Below are 15445 nucleotides of genomic sequence, written 5' to 3'. Positions count from 1 at the left end.
GTGCATGGTATTTGGCATTCTTAGCACACAAATTGTGTTGTCCAGTAAACTGGGACTATAATTTGGGAGGATTGTACAATTTAAAGAACATGGTTGGTTTTTGATGTTATGTTTTGCTGGGGGGGGGAATAACTGATGAATATACTCTGTTCCATTCATGTTTACAGTGTGCATGGAATTTATCACTTAATTATCTTTATAGTTTCTAGATTTTAGAGTCCAATTTCTTTAGTGTCTTTATTTTCTATGTCCACAAGGGAGCAAGGCATATAATATGTAGAGAAGGAAACTCGTCCTCTATAAAAAATTAAAAAAACGCGAGAAAAAGCGTGGCAGATAATAGCGGACCGACTGAATGATAGTCTAAAAATATACATGTATGAACTACTGCTCTTAACTGAAACCATTCAATGAGTCACTTTCATTTGCAAAAGCAAACAGTTGTACACTTTGCATTAAAAGCGAGCAGTGGAAGTTAATGAGTGGAAGTTAATATGACTTAAATTTATATTTTAGCCCATGAGAGAGAGGGAGGAACAGAGTGATAGAGATATTTACACATCATACTCTAGCATTGTAGAAAATAGATCTTGATGGTAAATTTCCTGAGTAACATTATCTTCTGCTTTCTTTTAAGGCAAAGAGTACAACTGTTAATTTGTGCAAATGATTAGTAGCCTAATCCTTGAATGGAATGATTATGACGGTTTCAGTTCAGAGCAGTGGTCAGTTAATGTATATATTTAGGCTATTTACGCATTCAGTCGGTCCGTGATCGTCTGCTACGCGTTCTCTCGCTGTTTCATTACAGCGGCCGTGTTTCTTTTCTTTTTATACAAAAAATGTGTTTCACATCATCATACTTCCACAAGAAGCTGCTGCTCACTCTGTATAAAGTATGTACAATGCGTATTCTCCATTTTGGCATCAGTAAATCTGTGATCGTGGACGCGCGTCTATCTGAATTACTTCAGCCTGGCTCAACCTAGTCGGTCCTCCTCAGCCTGGCTTGGCCTTCGTGAAACGTACCAAGCCAGGCTGCACAGATTAGACTAGGTCAAGCCTCGCTTTATCAGTTATCCTGGATTTATATATTCTGCTTTTGTGAAACAGCCCCCTGTTCTGTTCAGTCCTTGTCAAGTCTTCGTCGTTGACGAGTGTACCTACTTGTTCCTGTTCCTGTTTTCTACATACCCCTTGTGCTAGACCTTTTGATGCCATTGTGAAGTCCAGTAATTATTTTGGAATTTCTGCCTTGTTTGGATTCTAAAGACTCACGTAAGATGGATTGTTTTCTGTTTTAATAAATTCTACACCTGCATCTGTCGTGTTGTGCATTTTGGGTCCAGAATCCTTGTCTTGCCTCAGCACTTGGCCAGCCCTGACAATACGCTCATTTGCATAATTTGCATAATTTGCATAAAGTTGAGTGGTTGTCAGCTGCAGCTGTGCAGAGATCAAAAGCAAGGTAGATAAAAAGAAATAGAAATCTTTAGCCAAATAATCACAAACTCACTTATATTATAATTATTAGTCAGATTTATATTTAAAGTAAAAAAAAAAAAATCTAGAAAGGGAGGGAGAAAGATAGATAACAGAGATTTCTCAAAGAAGCCTGGCTTGGTTCAGTCACGAAGGACTGGATGCCCAGGGCCAGGCCAACTCAGCGGCATCTTTCTGCCGTCCCATCCAGCTGTCTCTCGTCTCCCCCACAAGCAAGCGGCCGGCCCCCGCACCTACACCCCTCTCCAGAGGTGGCGCCAGGGAGGGGCTAGGGGATGCTGTAGCTACCCCTAGGATTGCCATACCACCCCCTTAGCACCCCCAAGAAATTGCTGTGGTTGATTTATAAATAAATATTTAATGCGATTATTTTTAGGCTAAAAAACACAGGTGATCGTATTCGGCCAAAGGGTGCAGCACACATTGAACTTTTGACCTTACTTCCGCAGTAACGTATTCACAAAGAAGAAGAAGAGCTCAATATTTGGAGCTGCTAGGATTAGAGAAGTGAGTCTAACGCTAGCAATGGATAATTTTTTACTCCCTAAACGTCAAGGTGTGGAGACTTTATCAAAATCTGTAAATGAGACTGAAAGATATGGTGAACTTGTCAAGAAAAGCGGCCGGAGGAAGGTGCTCTGACGACAGCTGTGATTGCTGCTGAGGATGTTTAACGTCACCCTGCTGTACATGACATTAGACCAGGGGATCGCACAGCCAGGCCACAGTGGGTGAGTCAGCTGATAGTGGTCCATGCAAGAACTTTACTCTTATCTCTGTCTCGTAGAAGAGCATTACAGTGAACATGTGTTTTACAGAAATGTGAATAAATGGATCACCAAATCTAAAGTTATATAGCGCACTGGACATCAGTTTATTTTTAGCCCAGAAAACGTGTATATTGTATTATTATATACGTATACATATATTTAGATATATTAAGTCACTACAGATATGACTACATTATTTTGACCATACATGCAAGTGTGAAAACTGTGTGAGGATACATGCGCGTGTGTGTTTATGTGTGTGCTTGGCTATGGGTGGTGTATTTGGCCTGTTGCATTAATCTTCTGAGCCACTGTATGAGAGCTGCAGTAATGATTGTTTGAACCCAGCTTGTTGGCTGGTATTTGAAATATGTTTGGTGGGCTAATCAGAGTTCTATGGTGCTGTTGTATCGGCAACTTTAAATCAATAAAGTAACGTTAGAATATTTGTGTCATGGGAAACTCAAAATTTCAGAGCACCCTCACTGAAACGTCCAGCAACCCCAAAGCACCAGCAAAAGAACATCTCTGGCGCTGCCACTGCCCCTCTCCTGTGGCGGCCACAAGAGAGAAAGACCTTGCATGCTCGTCGGACAATACTGGCATCTCTTCTACAGAAAGCTGCCAGATTCGTTGCAAGTTGTTTTTTGAAAGAATAAAAAAACTCACTAAGGGGGTTGACAAAGTCGCTAAGTTGGCAACACTGGCTATGCTTCTTTAGGACAGTCACCCATCCTCCCTGGCTTCCTGGCTGCTGCCAGGGGATGAAAGCTACATTAAGGTTAGGTCAGCCCGCACCGATGAGAGTCGAACTACCGAAGCAAGATGCTGTCAGCGACACAGAAGCATCGTCAACTGGAATTGACACAAAACGCTTCCTGCTGAAAGTTAGCCAAGCAGGAGTCAGGACAGCCTGGCCGGTGTAGCCAGTTTCATTGATGAATGGGGAAGCCGCTCCGCATATGCATAGTATGTTATGTCCAATTACGTGTTTGATGTAGCCAGCCTGTCAGACTGGTGATCAGATCGCCTATTGGCAATCTCGAGTAATCATGATTGAACAATTTGAAAATACTAGCGATCGTCCAAGCCTACCATGTACTCAAAGTTTACTTAACTGAGTAGTGCAAATTATGTACTGTTCATTTTCAAATAACATTTCAGGATTGTGCACACACCAGTGTTATGTTGTGAGCAGTGGACCAGTATCAGCTACCTTGGGAATTCACTGTTAGCACCGACAAGCTATATGTGTCAGCGTTGGCCTTTTTATAGCTCTTTTGTGAAAGCAGCATTGCCAGAAATTGGCATAGGCACTCATTTTCAGTTTGGAAGGGGGCCAAGGCCATAATGTGCTCAATTCCCAGTAGACATTTCAAATGATGTTGCATGGCAACTAATAATCCTTTTTTCCCAATAAAGAAGCTTTTTCTGCCCTGTTTTCTAATTGTTATTTATCCAAGGGAGAGCTTTACTGAGCATTACTCCTCAGGAGCAGCTGTCTGATATGCACTTACAGAAGGTACTAGTCACACCTGCGAGTTCTTCAGTAAAGTGTTGGTCAATGGTCAGCATCATGGTAGCAACTGGATTTACAAGTCTTGAATTTCCCAGTCTGTAAAGGGATTTCAACAGGGGGAGCAGGGTGGTCCAAGCTTTTTGTTTGAATGTGCTATTAGGTTGGGTTGAATTTGGATTGGATTCAGAATAATTTTGTTACCTGTTTAGATGCATACATGGAGTGGAAGAAGCAGGATGGATGGATGTTGAACCCCAGCTTCAACAAGCCCCAAGCTCACACAGTTGAAGCTGAGAAAACCTGTTCTGTGCAGGACTTCCCATTTTAAACCACTGAAGTCTTCAAAAGTAGGAAAAACAAAGTAGCAGTTTAATATTTGATACACCTTTTCAGCAAGACGATGAGAAAAACTAAAACAATTCAGTGAGCATTACCAGTGTGGGGTGATTATTGAATCTAAATGAACATGGCTAAGAAAGGGAGAGATCCTTATGTTCAATGATAATATAATATAATATTAACAACAAGTTATCATGGTTTGTTCTGATATATTCATATTTTTGAGGAACGCAACTATATTTAACATTGAATACACGCTCACACATAGGATGATCTTTTTGATTTGTAATATGACTTCATCCAAGTACTTTGAGTAAATATCTATCTACATGTGCTTTTGTCCATCTTTGACCTAGAGTTATTGGTCCCCTGCCATGCAGTAATTGGGGAAGACCCTACTACTCCCCTGAGTAAAGCTCCGACTTTAACAAGTTAGGCTCAACATTCTCTTGCAGCACATTGGGGTGTGTAACACGTCTTCTGAACAGTTGGCTAATTGGCAAATATCAAAGACAGGTAGTAACAGTTACAGTATGATTGAGAGTTAACAGCAAAATTCATAGTAATTGCAGTTTTGACAAAACCAGCACTGTATCCTCCTTATTTTTCACAGCAACAGTAACTTCCTGTCTACACTATGCAGGGTTTTAATATCTACTTTTTTAAACTTTACTGAAGATAAAAACATTGTTGTGGTCTAACCAAAACTTTTTCCACATTTACCTGTGTCTTTTGTGTTGTTTTTTTTTTTTAGTTATTTCATGAACATTGCTGGAGGTGCCTGAGGCCTAAGATTTTTATTGCCAACGACTACATTCTTTTATTTTTGTGCACGTGAAAAACTAAAGAACCCTGAAATTTGGGGCTGATTGTGTCAGGTCACATTGTATCAGATGTTCCCATTTTTGAGAAATTTCAGTGGGCTGTTTGAACCGATCAGTACCAACATTTGTCACGTGTTTTCCTCTATGTTTCCTATTGCCGGTGATCGTGAAGTTAAGAGACAAAAGTGGAAATGGAACAGCCGTAATGTAAAGTTAATACATCATGAAAGTTTCTGATGGAACTGTTGGAAAGCGAAAGAGTTTAATCAACACAATTTGTACTGATTGTACTCTTTTGTATAGTCTGCAGTGTGATGTTCAAAACTGCCTACAATATTAAATTAACTTAAACAAGTGTGGATGTTGGGACACAAAAAATGCACTATAGTGTTGATTTTAAGATACAAAGAAATGTAGCAATGTGACTAGTTCATGTGTTATATAGTCATGTGGCAGTAATAGCAAACTGAGTCAAAGTGTATATTGAGGGCTGCAGATGACTTGCACCCAAAGTGCCTTACAGCCCTGACTGGCCTTTTTGACCGCATGTGTGATAGGTGTCGAGTTTCAGAGAGCACACTGTCTCACGCCTTCTGGCTCTGCCTTTCATTAGTGGATTTCTGGACTAAACTATTTGACTGGTATTCCAAGGATTTTAAAAGTGCTTGCAATCCACTGCAATCCACTGCACACCACCCAAAAGCCACACAACTATCTCTCACTCTGGGGATGATCATTGCTAAACAGGTCATTTTATGCGAATGGTAGTTGCCGACTCCTCCGTCCTTTCAGAGATGGATGGCTGACATGATCTCAGTCGTACAGATGGAAAAACATGGGTTCTAGAAAACTGACTCAATCACAAGGTTTTTGTCCCTTTGGGACCCCCCTCCTTGCCCACCTGGAAGAGGCCAGTGTGGGAAGACTTTCCACCAGAGACTCTTGGTGTAGCACTGCTTAGCACTTAATGAAAATGGCAGTTCTTTGATGTTATTTACTTTAAAAGGCGTGTGTGATCCGCCATTTGGGAGAACTTCAGTGGAAGCCAAAGTCAGAATGAAGCAGACACAGAGCTGAGAGATCGAGCCGAGAGAGCCAGTGGGCCAGTGTCGTTGAGTTTATTTTGTGTGTTTGAAACGTTAAGCTTTCAAACACACAAAATAAAGTTATGGAGGGTAATAAATGTCTAATGTTACTTGTTAAATCTCAAATATGTAAAGTTGGTGGTGGCTATCAATAGGGATGAGCAAGTACAGCATTATCTGTATCTGTATCTGTTAACCACATGAATTATCTGTATCTGTATCTGTACTGGGACTGGGCGGGGCCTAACCCGGAAGTGGACAGGATTTAACCCGGAAGTGGGTCAGGTTGTCTTGAAATGGGCGGGGCTTTAACCGGTATGTTATTTTAAGCATGCAATTGATATGGGTTGATCAGAAATTGTTATATTTATTGCTGATTAGAAAACTATTTACATGACAGCATCAGCATTGAGCTTCAGATCAATGGTTTTGATCACGATAACAAACAAACTATATACAGAACAAGTTTTACAACAATGAATACAACACATGCGGTTGCAAAGTTTTGTTTTTTTTTGGCTCTTTTTTATTTTTTTTATTTCCACACCAGGTATGTGTGTGTGTGTGAGTGTGTGTGAGTGTGTGTGTAGCTAATTAATTTGTAATATAGTTTTATACCACTACTTCCTTTATTTTTTTTATGAAATACAGCAAGAAAGTGTCAGACACTCAGTGTGTGAAGTAAAAAAAAACTGGTTAGAGCCAGCTGACGGTTTAAAAAAGAAAAAAAATCTCCAACAGGCAGAGCCGCAACGCGAGTCACATTCTACCAAGCACCACGTCTGAACAAACCCCACGTTTACCAGAACTCTACTGGTTAATAAGTAAGTACTACAAACCGAAGTAAAAAACAAACCTGAAGCTGAAGAAACCCTACACAGGGGAGGGAGAGACAGAGAGAGAGAGAGCTGGTCTCTTCTCAGTGTTCTGTGTGTGAGTGAGCAGTGCGGGACACAGCAACACAATAAATCTGTATGTGTGTAGGGGAGGGACGCTGTGACTAGCCTATCACAGAACGCAGACACAGTCAGCTACCCAATGAGGATTTTTATTCAATCCGAGCTTAGATATTGACTCGTATTACTCGTATAATACTCGTACTCGGCAAAAGTGCTTTATCCGTACCGGATACTCGTTCCGTATCCGGCTCAACTCTAGCTATCAAGCTTTTTACTGGTTGCATGATCAAATAGACAGACAGGAGTAGCAAAGGCAGGATAGCAGAGTAAAGCAGAATAGCAGGGTACAGCAGGAGAGCATATATTAACAGGCCACCCCTCTCAAGCCGCTGTAGCTTCAAAGGCATGGAGGTAAGCTTCCAGCTCTGAGCTGAACAGTTTGCTCAATGTCTAACACAAAAGTAAACTTCTGTCTGTTTGTGTGCTCTACTCCTTCCAGCGGTGTGCTCCTTGCCTTTTCCTGCCCCTTTTGTTATTCTGCTCCTCATGCTCTTTAAACCTTCCTGAATCAGATGGATTAGTGGGCATTCTCGCCAAAATAAGCGATCCGGCGATTGGGTGGTGTGGTGGTGCGGCGGGGGGTATCAATGAAACGGTCGATTTGTGTGATGTCCTGTTATGTTCCTAAATCCCCCAACAAAGCACAAGTAGACCTTATATTTCACAATTAAGTTTTCCGTCAGATCGTTTATAGATCTCAACGTTTCCGACCACACTTGAAAGCAACTTTATTTTACAGGAGAGCGAGAAAGAAAAGAAACGAGCGAGACATAGCGAGTGCTTTTTGTTGTCGCAGGACACATTCAGCTCAAACTCCTGGGCAGTTCACTGCTTGTGTTTCCTTTTTTACCCTCACAGTGTTTTAAAACTTTCTTGTGGCAGCGATAAAGGCAGTGATGTTTTCTGTTTACTGTACGGGATTCTCACACCGCCTCAACACAGCTCAAAATACACTGACAAATCTGATTGCCGGTTACATGATTGGCCACCACAGTGTGACGTGGGGTTGGGTTTCTCCAAAAGTTGAGTCGGTCTCAACTTTTCACCACAGGCCCACTGCATTTTTTTGAGTGTCCCCTTTGAGGCAACCCCCGCCGCAGCCTACGCACTACCCCCATTCAAAATGAATGCAAAGACCTGCAGTTTTGCTGGATTGTCGGACGGCCAACACAGGCTGTGTGAACAGATAGAAAGTGTGTTTGCATGTGACTAATTATTTGTGGGTAGCATGTTCACTGAGGTTTGCTATTATATTAGATACCAAAAACATCAACTTTTCAATCAGGAGAGACTCAATTGTTTTGAGTGATGAAATAAATTGATTGACATTGCACAATAGAGAGACAGAGATAGTGTCAATGAAGTAAAGAGAATCATAAAGAGTCTTCCTGACTGAACTTTCTCTTCAAACTTCATTCATGTGGTAGTATTTATGTATTATCATTTTCAGGACAAAAAATATAAATATAAACAAAATGTATGTATGATATATTGCTTAAGTGATTGGAAGATTATTATTATTCCAAATCAGAAAAGCAGGTAAATCCGAATCAACAAAGCGTTTGCTTACGGAAAGAATAAAAAGCTACTCAAACAGGAGGTGAAGACACACCAGTTTATGTGGAAACAATATCCCCTAACTGCCCATTGCTATTGTTCCCAAGAATGTTTCTGCCTCCACATGGATAAAAAAGCGTATTCACTGTGTGGAAATTGATATGCAGATTATATAGTGTGGCATATAATGCCAAAGCAAATCAAGCCACCGTAGCCTATCATGAATAATGATTTTGCAGGGGTCCAATAACAATGAAATTGCAAATTGCACATGAGGTGCTGACAGTGAGGACTGAAACCTGGGAGGAAGATCTGTGTTTTATTGAAGCTTCCATCTGTTACGGCCTCAGTGCTCCTTTCTCTCGCTAATGTTTCCCTGTGTTCCCCACTCCTCTTATGTCTTCCATGTCCCCGGTGTGTGTGTGTGTGTGTGTGTGTGTGTGTGTGTGTGTGTGTGTGTGTGTGTGTGTGTGTGTGTGTGTGTGTGTGTGTGTGTGTCGTTTCTGTCCTGACAATAACCTGGACACAACCTATAAACACACCTGACTACAATTAGCTCATCAACCCACATTGCGTTCCGTTCCACAGTGTACCTAAACAGTACTCCCCACTTCCCTGTTTAGGGAATGTCAGTTAAGGGAACTTCCTTCGACAAAATTCCTGCATTTGGAACACCGTGCAACGTCACCTCTGTGCGTTACCCTGGTAACGTAAACACATTGGTTATGTTGCTGCTACTCTGAAAATGTTACACTACTGAAATCATTTATTAAAAGAAAAACTGAAACCAATACAAAATGTATTCTATTCAAATGTACGTAACTTGTAAATAAATGTGATTTGGTTATTTTACAAGATGTACAGTGTCATTCTAGCGAGGTGCAATGACTGATGGGTGTTCTTACTTGTCAACTTCTGTCCGAAGTGATCTTCCTCTGAACTTCCTTACTGTTAAGGAAAAACTCAGGAGCAGCACAACTCATTTCACATACGTCAACAAGGTTTGGGAGACCTTGATGAATTACACAGAAGCATTTAATGAACACTCAATTGAAGAGACAATTAGGCAGGCAGTACAGTTTAACCATGATGTGTTATTGTGCAGTGCTGTCCCAATTCTCTGAAGTTCCTGTCTTCCTGAAGGTGTATTTAAACTCATGCTGGAGGCGCTACGATTAAGCTGAACCTTTAAGGTAAACAAAGATATTGCATGCGCCATAAACATTTCTCTCTCTCTCTCTCTCTCTCTGGGAAGTATGCTAAAGTGTGGCTGGCCCTCTGACCTCCAAAATAAGACAAAACATTCCCTTATCATACAGCTGCCTAGATTCCTTGGCCCTCATTTATGAAACGTGCGTAGAAACCAGCGTAGATCTGAGCGCAGAAATCATCTTACGACGGGGCTCACATGTGATTCACCAAACGTTCGTATCACTCCAATTCCAGCGTACAATTAAACGGGTGTTGATAAATCAGACGGCTGAAATCAATCGTAACTTAAATATGCCCAAATATATTCCATGGTTAGAGGCCTCGCCCTTAGAATTTACGACATGGATAAGCGACATCTGGCAAAGAAAAGGAATTTCTCTGAGGTAGAAATAGAGACGCTTACGTTTGAGGTGGAGAACCGCTTGGTTTTATTTGGAAGCTTAAAATCAGGCATCAACGGATCAAGGAAAAATGTGGTGTAGACTGAGGTTACTGCTGCAGTCAACAGCATTTCTGCGGTAAATCGGACTCCTGCTTAGGTTTGAATATTTAAGTTATTTATCCAATAAGTAATAAATCATTTTCTATGCTTAAATCATTAAATATAACGTGTAGTATTCTGATAACTATATTTGTATTTCCAATAAGGTCAAGAAAAACTGGTCCGACATCAAACTGGCCACAAAAAAACGTGTTGCGGCCATGAGGCGCAGCCTAATTCAGACGGGAGGAGGCCGGTCAGACCCCAAACTGATATTAACGCAAGCTGAGGAGCAAGTGGCCACACTTATTGGGTCTCCCTCCATTAGTGGCATTTGTGGCGGGGGAGACACTGATGTACCTGAGTCCGAGCAGGCAAATGGTGACAGAAATAGCCACAGTACAAACACTGATTTGTTGCCTGCCTAAAATAATCACACAAATTAAGTGCATTGAATCTTTTATTTTCAATTTTTTAAAGATCAGTCAGAGCCAAGCACCAGTGCTCAAGGTTCCGCAGAGCAGTGTCCACACAGACCGGCAGAAGAGGAGCGCTTGTCTTCGCCCCGTCCTGGTCCACCACCACGTGCCTCTGTACTAACTGCTTATGTCCTGGAGAGACAGGCAGACATTCGAGATGGATGGGTGAAATAAATTGTTCACTTCTGGCCATTAACGACACATTGAAAGCAATAAACGAGAACCTGAAGTGCATTTCAAATAAATTAATTATTTTCACTAAACATTCCACATTGTATTTTTTGAAATAGCTTTCTTACCCAAAGATAGCACTTACTATATTAGAAGTGCAGAATTAGATCCTGTCTCCTTTGTAGAGCCCCCAATGGTGGTTGTTGTGGCCACAGATCTCTAGGCATAGGGTCATGTGGCTGCACTTCATTGAATGGCACCCCGTTCTCCAGCGCAATATTGTGAAGAACCCCGCATGCCATAATTATGTTGCTGGCCTTCTCTGGGGTGTATAGCAGAGTCCTCCCCGCTGACTCAAGACAGAGCCACCTGCCCTTGAGCAAACCTACACATCTCTCCACTGTGGTTCGTGTGCGTGTGTGCATACTGTTGAACCTGCGCTCCTGCTCGGTTTGGGGATTTGCAAGCGGTGTTATAAGGTACTCAGTCAGGGGATAACCTTTGTCACCTAGAGGAATCACATCAAACTGTTTTACCAAAGAACTATGTAAAACGTTTATAGTATATATAAATAATAATAATGTACGTGGGCGTAACTCACCGAAGAGATGACTCCGGCCATGCAGTGCGCCCTCCTGTAGCCTTGTTCCAACGCTGCAGTTTTGAAAAATAAAAGAGTTGTGCGTCTCCGGGCTACCATATTCAGAACAGACATCCTGGCATCACATATGATCTGAACGTTGATTTTAATGAAAGTTTTTGCAATTGATAAATGTGTAAGCATTCATGGATGGTGGCTTCAGATACACATGAGTACAATCAATCGCCCCAATCACATTTGGAAATCACAGTTTGCTGGGCATCATCATATGGAAATTGAATATACCTAGCAGAAATGGACTTGATAGCCGCCAAAACTGCTGGCATACTTCGACTAATTGTTGGCTGTGATAAACCAGACCTGTCCCCGATCTCCCGCTGAAAGGTCCCGGTGGCCAAAACCCCCAAAGTAGAGAGCAATTGCACTGGCACAGATATGGTATTGGACCGTTGAGTCTTTCTTTTTAACTGAGGCTCTAAATCGTGGCATAGCTGCAGACGGACATGTCTCGGGAGACAGAAATGACTCATTAGCCACTGGTCACAAAAAATCAGTGTGGTCCCGAAAAACCCTCTCACGTCTTAAGCGTGCATTAAGGTCCTCTAACCGAGCCAGATATGCCATCACTTCGACTTCAGGACTGCCAAAGCGCTTGTTTATTTAGGCGACTGAATAAACATTTCACCAAAAACATTACAAATTGATTAACCTAATATATATATTTTAATTATTTGATTGAAATTGTTGTATGCCTAATTAAGTCCTCATGTTCTAGGCCATCTCGAAGTGAAAGGGAAATTAGGCCTACCAAAAATAAACCAGTTAATAGCAATGTGTTGTTTACAATTAATTCGTAATTCTGAAATGTAACTTGCAATATGGGGTAGTTGTGATGCACATTAATTCATCAACGATCACTGGAACAACAATTCACTGAACCGGGTGGTTATACCATGAACCACTGGAAAACTTGTGTACTTTAGTTTAGACCAGACGTGAGATTTTATCGCAGCCTACACTCACGTTCAAATTGATAAATGCCTTGCTTTGCGTAGGAATCGGCGTATGCCCATCCTACACCTGTTTTAGGTCATACGCACGTTTCATAAATGAGAGCCCTTGAATCTGTAGAGAGACAAACATAATTATACATGAACAGGTTTGGTTATTAGAGACTGGCCAAATATTCTTGTCCCCTGACATGTGACCTATGAATGATCTGATGTTGTCTAAGCTTTCCCTTAGTCTCATCATACCACAACATGGTGTTTCCGGAAATTCCACCACACTTACCTACACAGTTCACAGTTCCCTTTGAACTGAGCATTTTTGCCCTCTACGTGTGGACTTGTACTTAACATGGCTGAATACAGTGCAGTCCCTGCAGTTCACTTCGCAGGGAACTACTAGGCAATCAGATTACACTTATTTGATTGAAATTTTAATGAATTTAGCGGCTGGCTCTCTATGCCTCGTAACATTACTACTCCACTGTTTGGCCATTAGTCCAAAACCTCACCTCCTTCACCTTACTACAAGTGGGTTTATATGGAAGTTAAGTCTGTTGCTATGGCAAGGGAACACATAAAAATGGCGGCCACTCTGACCATACTGCTACTGTGAATTGAATAGTAATATTAAATAGTACAAAGTAAATAGCGTCACGTAAGCTAACTACTTTATATGATAAAAAATGTCAATCTTGTGCAGCATTTGAATTTAAAGTAACACCAAGAGCCATGACACCTTAGCTAGAGTTACTCCACTGGGAGTCCCAAACCAAACATTAATGTTTGTTATCTGTCCGGTGGTAAACCAGAACTATGCATTTCGTCAAAGGACTTATTCATTCAGTCCCTGAATGTCTGCAGCCTACGGGTAACAGCAGTGCAAACCTCCTCTGCTGGCCCCCACTTTCTACAGTATGTTTTAAACATATGACCACCCATGCCAACGATATCCATTATGTCCCCTCACTGGTTACAGCTCTAATTTGTTTTGCCATTCATCCATCCCAGGTTATGTGTCAATACAAATCTCTGAGATAAATTAGGTTTGTAGTATTCTGCGTTTTCATTTTCCAGGCAACCTGTCACAGATTTGCCTGCAGGGAAAATAGTACTACTGTATCTACATTCTACTTTTATCCTGGTCTATATAATATGTTGTAGTATGCTTATGATGTAAGATTGATCTTTCAATTTTTGTTTGTTTTTATTTAATTGTTGCACAAGTTATAAGCAAATTTAGAAAATGATATCAAAATGTAATGTTAATCAACTTGACCCAAACAGCACGGAAGGAGATAGACTGACACCTGTTGGCTACAAGTGGACTGGTAACCTGGATTTTTTTCTCCTCCTCTTCTCTCATCCAACTATCAACCTTACCTCCCTCTCTGATTTTCCCTTTTTGAATGGTTACAATGATTGCCTTTAGCCTGAGAGAGGTGGCTGTAATAAAACTGGGAGAGTGGTTATTTAGTAAGCTGCCATAAAGGATTAAGATGTTATTTTTTTGCAGTTTTGGGAGTAGGTTTACTGATTGCTCCAAAGAGGTGCTCTTACCTTGAGTAAAACAATGTAAATGCGTTATCAGGGATATAAGGTAATATCACTTAATGTGAATGGGCTACATAATACAGTGAAAAGAAGCAAAGCCATTGGAAAGGAAATGTTTGCACATGATTGTTTGGCAAAAGGCACCTCTCTCAGATGCAGAACACGAGAAACTACAAAAGATGGGGTTTGATTACATTTTACTCTTCCCATAAATCAGGAAACAAGAAGGTGTGGCTATATTACTCCCTAATAAAATAAACTTCTAGCTAAGAGCTGAAGTCAAAGATAGGAAAGGTTGTTTTATACTAATTAAAGGTAAGATAGATCACAAAGAATGAAAAGGAGGTTTGAGAGGGATGTGTATGTGGCTGGCTTGAGACCAGTGGAGGTGTCGGTGAGAACAGTTCAGTCCAGTCACTTTTAATTCCACAATTTCTTTTATTCCAAGTAATATGAAGGTAACAGGTATGGGTGTGTGTGGGTGTGTGGTTTCTGAGGGGGAAAGGGATATGGGATATAATTAGCTTCACAATGCCACAATACAAGGCCACAATTAATTTGGATGACAATCAAACAATACATAAGTTATCTGCTGTTATTAATAAACTAACAATGAATATAAATAATCAAATGCACATTTCTTACACAGGTAACTCAAATGAGTAATGTAAACCAATTTCAACTGTTCAATATAACAGCACCTTTAAACATCAGACAAACAAAAGGAATGCAAGATTAGCGCTCACCTTATAATTACATTAGCAACATTTCATGAAAGTAAAAATGTATGAAACTTACATAACTCAATAACGCACACAAGGTAGGAGACACAGCATTTCCAGCAGCAAGGATTCCTCCATGTGGTTTGAACAAAGGGAAGGGGCTGTCTTCTTCTTCTTCTTCTTCTTCTTCTTCTTCTTTAGGGTTTTACAGCAGTTGGCATCCAATTTGTTGCATTACTGCCTCCTACTAGTAATTACCCGTTAACTATTAATTTATTTCATTACATTATACTATAATTTCCTAAGTAGTCCAGTGCCTTTCAAAAATGCAAATAAATATTTCCTTCCATTCATGGTAACTCCACTTTCAAGTACATCTGTAAACCTGATTTCCACTGGTCTTAATTTATGTAATCCAGCAAACATGACCCATCTCTCTCAAATGTATTTCCTGCATGACATTAGGAAATGCTCCACTGTCTCCATTTCCTCACACAGACTGCAATGTCCAGTCGGATGTTTTCCCATTATAAAAAGTGTACTGTTCAACCTACTGTGACCAATTCTCAATTTGCTTTATTTTTATTATATTACTTGTTCTTGTCGGTTAATCCCACTGTAACTCACCCCTCCTACTTTATTTTGTATTGTATGCAAGTGTC

Source organism: Sander lucioperca, chromosome 19 (genome assembly GCF_008315115.2).
Source record: "Sander lucioperca isolate FBNREF2018 chromosome 19, SLUC_FBN_1.2, whole genome shotgun sequence".
Classification (NCBI taxonomy): domain Eukaryota; kingdom Metazoa; phylum Chordata; class Actinopteri; order Perciformes; family Percidae; genus Sander; species Sander lucioperca.
Note: the sequence above shows the minus strand (reverse complement) of the source record.